This window comes from Thamnophis elegans, chromosome 12 (assembly GCF_009769535.1).
Source record: "Thamnophis elegans isolate rThaEle1 chromosome 12, rThaEle1.pri, whole genome shotgun sequence".
Taxonomy (NCBI): Eukaryota; Metazoa; Chordata; class Lepidosauria; order Squamata; family Colubridae; genus Thamnophis; species Thamnophis elegans.
In genome coordinates, this window is record NC_045552.1 from 32,969 (window position 1) to 38,968 (window position 6,000).

Below are 6,000 nucleotides of genomic sequence, written 5' to 3' on the forward strand. Positions count from 1 at the left end.
CAATGTCTTGCCATGCAGAGTGTTAATGGGGAGGATTTGGCTTGAGGGGTCATGATCTGCATTGCCTAGATGATAAGAGTGTTCATCACGAGATGAACTCTATCCTGCAAAAACATAACTTTAAAAATAGACTGGAAATAAAAAGTTAAAATAAGCAAAAAAGACAGTGTCTGATCTTGATAAATACAAATCACCAGGACCTGACGGATTACACCCCAGAGTTCTAAAGGAGCTGGCCGATGTCATCTCAGAATCACTGCACCACATCTTTCAGAAATCCTGGAACACCAGGGAACTACCAGAGGACTGGAAAAGAGCTGATGTGGTTCCCATCTTTAAAAAAAGGGGGGAGGGGGAGGGGAAACAGACCCAGGAAACTACAGACCAATCAGCCTAACATCAATACCCAGGAAGATACCGGAAAAGATAATAAAAAGGGGATCTGCCAACACCTAGAAACGAGTAAAGTAAAGTAATAACTAGCAGCCAGCATGGGTTTGTTGAAAACAGATCATGCCAAACCAATCTTATTTCATTCTTCAACATAATGACTAAATTAGTAGACCAGCGAAATACTGTGGACATAATATACTTAGAGTTCAACAAGTACGCAACATAGTAGACCACAACCTACTTCTTCTTTGTAAGCTAGAAAAAAGTGGGATAGACAGCTTCACAACCAGATGGATTTGCAACCCGCTGACAAATTGTACTCAACGAGTAGTCCTTAATGGGCCTAAGTCTACATGGAGAGAAGTAAGCAGTGTGTACCACAAGATTCCATCTTAGGCCCAGGACTCTTCAATATCTTCATAAACAACTTAAATGAGGGAATAGAAAGGGAACTTACCAAATTTGCAGATGATACTAAGCTGGCAGGAATAGCTAACACCCTAGAAGATAGGCTCAAGATCCAGGAGGATCTTGGCAGATTTGAACACTGGCCCCTATCTAACAAAATGAAATTCAATGTAGATAAGAGTAAAGTCTGAAGTAAGAAAAACCAAAGGTACATATATAAATTGGGTGAAACCAGGCTTAATAGAAGTGACTGTGAGAAGAAGGATCTTGGAGTCTTAGTGGATAACCAGTTGAATATGAGCCAGCAGCAGCAGCCAAAAAAGTCAATACAATCCTAAATTGCATTAACAGAGGTATACAATCAAGATCAAGTGAGGTACTAATACCGCCCTATAAAGCCCTAGTAAGACCACACCTAGAGTACTGCATCCAGTTTTCGTCACTATACTATAAAAAAGATGCTGAGATTCTAGAAAAAGTGCAGAGGGGAGCAACCAGGATGATTAGGGGACTGGGACTAAAACATATGAAGAACAGTTACAGGAACTAGGCGTGGCTAGTCTGATGAAAAGAGGACGAGGGGAGACATAATAGCAGTGTTCCAATATTTGAGGCGCTGCCACAGAGATGAGGGGGTCAAGCTATTTTTCAAAGCACCTGAAGGCCAGGCAAGGAATAAGGGATGAAACTGACCAAGGAGAGATTCAACCTAGAAATAAGGAGGAACTTTCTGATAGTGAGAACAATCAGTCAATGGAACAGCTCGCCTTCAGAAGTTGTGGGAGCTTCATCACTTGAGTCTTTCAAGAAGAGATGGGACTGCCATGTCAGAAATGGTGTAGGGTCTCCTGTTTGAGGGGGGGGGGTTTGGACTAAATGACCTATAAGGTCCCTTCCAACTTTGTTAAACTTTAAATATCTGTTAAATTAGGTAATTGCTTCAGCAAAACTGCCATTGCATCCCCCAGCTGCCCCTTCCCATTATCTCCTTTCATACAAGCAAGGCTGGCTGTTAGATAGGTCAATGGTGCAAGGATGAAGCCAACTCCTCCAATCACGATGTTTCCCTTCTTCTGTGGTCAGGATGCTATGTTCCACAAAGCCTTCTTCCCCCCCTTACATGGCCACCATCATCTTAACTGATAAGCAAAAGGAAATCTTTTATGGTGGAGAAATTCCAGAGTTCCTGCTGTATTGACACAATGAAAGCAACCCACTTCCCTCAAGGCTGCTGAGTGGGTGGAAATGCCTGTCTTTATTCCAATGTCTTGTGTTAGTTGACCTTCAGCAATACAATTCAGAAGCCTCACAATAGCGGACACTATGGAAGCCCACGGTTGAATGAGTCAAACAGATGCTGATGGTAATAGCACCTCTAGAGCCTACTTGGTTGCCCTATGAACAAAGCATGCCACAAACAGTGTGTCCCTCTCCAGAGATGATGAAAGCAATTGTTGGACATGGACAGAAGTCACCCACCTAACCAAGGTGGTCATTCCCAAGACCTTTGCAGCTTCCCTTCTGTCGATCACAAAACCTGGCTTGTCAACATCTGTGATTTCAGGCTTCTAGGTGAGGACCTATGGTGGATTAGATGCCCTTGTGAGCATTTAAAGCCCTACATGGCTTAGGGAAAGGATACCTTCGAGACCGCCTGCTGACGCATACCTCCCAGCGACCAGTAAGATCCCATAGATTGGGCCTCCTTCGGGTGCCGTTGGCCATACAATGTCGGATGGCGGGTCCTCGGAGGAGAGCCTTCTCGGTGGCTGCTCCGACTCTTTGGAACCAGCTCCCCCCGGAAATCCGGACCATACCCACTGTCAGCATCAGGGTTCTCAGGGTCCATTTCAATGCCATCAGGTGAGATACGGTAGCCAAGATAGTCAATTTTAGTTTGGTGAAACTCACACTTAGACAATTTGGCATAGAGGTCAGCGGCACGGAGTTTTTTCAAAACAGTGCGCACCAGAGCGACGTGGTGGTCATAGGTGCGAGTATAGATAAGGATATCGTCCAAATATACGATAACGCCTTTGTACAGATGATCGTGCAAGATGTCATTAATAAGTTGCATGAAAACAGCAGGAGCCCCCTGTAGGCCAAAAGGCATGACCCGGAACTGAAAGCAACCAAGAGGGCAGTTGAAAGCAGTCTTCCATTCGTCTCCTTCCTTAATGCGGACTCTATAGTAAGCTTCCCGGAGGTCCAATTTAGTAAAGATGCGGCCCTTCCCTAGCTGTGCCAACAAGTCTTTCATCAACGGGAGTGGGTAGAGATTCTGAGTTGAGATAGCGTTAAGGTTTTTAAAATTACAGCATAAACGAAGAGAACCATCTTTTTTTTCACGAAAAAGTACAGGGGCAGCCACTTTGGGTCGAGCCGGTTCAATGAAACCACGTTTCAAATTTTTGTCAATGAAAGAACGCATTTCCTCCATTTCCCTGGGTGACATGGAGTAAATCTGGGGTTTAGGGAGCTTAACCCCGGGTAAAATGTCTATGGAGCAATCAGTAGGCCTGTGGGGGGGCAGATTGTCCGAAGATTTTTCGCTGAAGACTTCCTTAAGATCCCAATACTCTTTCGGAATTTTCTCTTCTCCTGCAATTCTCTCCTGCCCTCTAGCGGCCACTTCAGGAATGTCAGTTATAGGTTGGTCCGGAGAGCCCTCTCCCACTGGAGGCACCTTCGAGCGAACGCGTAAGCGGCCTGTCCGCCAATTTATGTGAGGGTTCCACTTCCGGAGCCACGGGATGCCCAAAATGAGTGGCCTGTCCATGCCAGGTGCGACCACAAAGGAAATTAGTTCAGTATGGGTACCCATCTTCATTTCCAAAGGCTCCGTAAAAAAATGGGCGCCCCCCCCCCCTGCAATAGATCCGTCTATTTGGCAAAACACAATTGGGGTTTTCAAAGTGCGCAATTTGAGGCCCAATTTTTCCACCATGGCTGGGTTGATCATGGATCGGGAACAGCCTGAATCGAGCAAGGCCAGGAGGGTGGCAGGTTGCCCCTCAGGGGGTACTTTTAACTCTACGGGGATTAGCAGGGGCCCCTTATTTGAACTCACCCAGTGAGGCGATGTGTCGTCATCGGAGTCCTCAGAAGAAGAGGAGTTGGCGTTCGCGTCTCCCTGTAATGGCTGGGCGAAACGAGGGGGGTTGGAGTCCACAGTGAAGGCAGTTTCTTTCTTCTTCTTCTCGGAGACTCTGCCAGACTTTTCCTCACATTTGGGAGGGAGTTGAGCAGAGATGGGCAATTTAGCACGACATTCGGGGGCGGTGTGCCCTAATTTTCCACAACGAAAGCATGTTAAAGGTCTGGAGAGGCCTGAAGGGGGCCCCCTCCCTTCACCTCGTCGTTTGCAGAGTGATTGAGTGGCTTGAGGGGGGAGGGACTTAGCAGCCCTCTCTTTCCGCTTCCTTCTTTCCTCTTTAGCATAACGGAGCCTGGTTAAGTCGAGTTCAGCGTCCGCTGCGTGCTCAAACCACGTGATCAAACGTCTGGGCAGGTTACGATTGACACATTGCTGATAAATGTCTTCATCTAACCCCGAAGCAAATTTGTCCAGCCGGGCGTCCTCCCCCCAGCCTCTCATGTATTGTGAAAGACACTGAAATTCCTGGATGTATTGGGCGACAGGTCTATCGTCCTGTTCGAAGGTTATAAATTTCAATTTGCTCCGCTTCTCCGTTAAAGGGTCATCAAAACATTGGCGGAAGGCCTCCATAAAGCGGTTGAAATTCCCCAAGAGGGGAGAGCCAGACATATGCAAAGCAGTTGACCATTTGGCAGCTTCACCATCCAAAGACAAAAGAACCATTCTGACCCTCATGACATCAGTCTCAAAATCTCGGCCATAAATTTCCATGTAATTAAACACCTGCATAAGAAAAGAGGCCAGGCCAGCAGAATCACCATTGTAACGCACAGGCAAGGGAGGGATTTTAGCCATCCGGTGTCTTCGGGGGGGTGGGCCCCCCTGGTCAGCAAAACCTCTAGCCGCAGGGGGTGAAGCAGGCCGAGGGGGAGGGGGAGACGGTGGGCGTGGGGAATGTTGCTGCCAACTTCTCCAGTCTCTTTCATCGTCCCCCCTCCTTTCCCCAAAGTACCTTTGACTCCAATAATCAGGGAATTCACTCGTCTGGGGTTTTCTCACGGCTCCCGGCTCCAGCGAAGGTTGTCGGGGTTGCCTTTGGGTGATTTCAGCATTCCAGCTTGTCTCTGCCTCTCTTTGACCCACCGAAGTCGACCATCGGGGGGGGGGAGGGTCAGGCCGGCTGGAAATTTGCAGTTGAAATAAATCTTCGTGCAGGGAGAGGTCGGGCGGGCCGGGCTCGTGTAGCGAAAGGTCGGGAGGTCCTACTCCGCTGGACTCTGCACCTCCAACGGCCCCCTCCTCCTCCCTGATCGGAGAAGACATTACCTCCCTTCTCGGTAGACGTAAATCTCCTGGAAAGGGTTTTTGTAGACTTTGCTTCTTGTCAGCATCCCTCCATTACATAATTAGGAAAGAAAGACTAAGAGACTCCATGGAAAGGAAATCCAAAGTACTTTTACTAATTATAAATGGTAAGCGAGCAGTTGCGAAGCAAAGTCTACTTAATTAGGCGCGAAAGCGATTGATATATAGAATAGCCCATTCCCCACCCCTTAGGATCATAGCTCCAGGCCAATCATAAGTCCTTCAAGTGTCAGGTGTGGGATAACTTCAAAAGGCATCACGAAGATGGAATGTCGAGGCCGTTACTCTACGCGGGAAGCTCCCACGCATGCACCATCCGAGCATCTCGAACATCCTAGAAGACTCCTCCAGCACATCAATTAACCCCTCCCAAATACTAGCCCACCCTCCCCGTTTCATGGCAGCTGAAGCAACAGCAAGGCAGAAGCTGACACCCACTCTGATGGCCTTCAGGAAAGCCGTAAAAACTTGGCTGTTCCGGCAGGCCTGGGGCTGTTGACCTCACTATTGAGGTCCGGCCCCGACTAGAATGAATTTGATGGATGATTGTTGTTTTAAATTGTATTGTTTTTATGTTTTTTATATTTTGTTTGTAAGCCGCCCGAGTCCTTTAGGATTGGGCGGCATATAAAAGTTTTAAATAAATAAATAAATTTATGCCAGGAGGGACAGGAAAGATCAACAGCCAGGCAACAACTTTTGACCAATGAAGTTCTCTCTGGAGGTGTAGATTG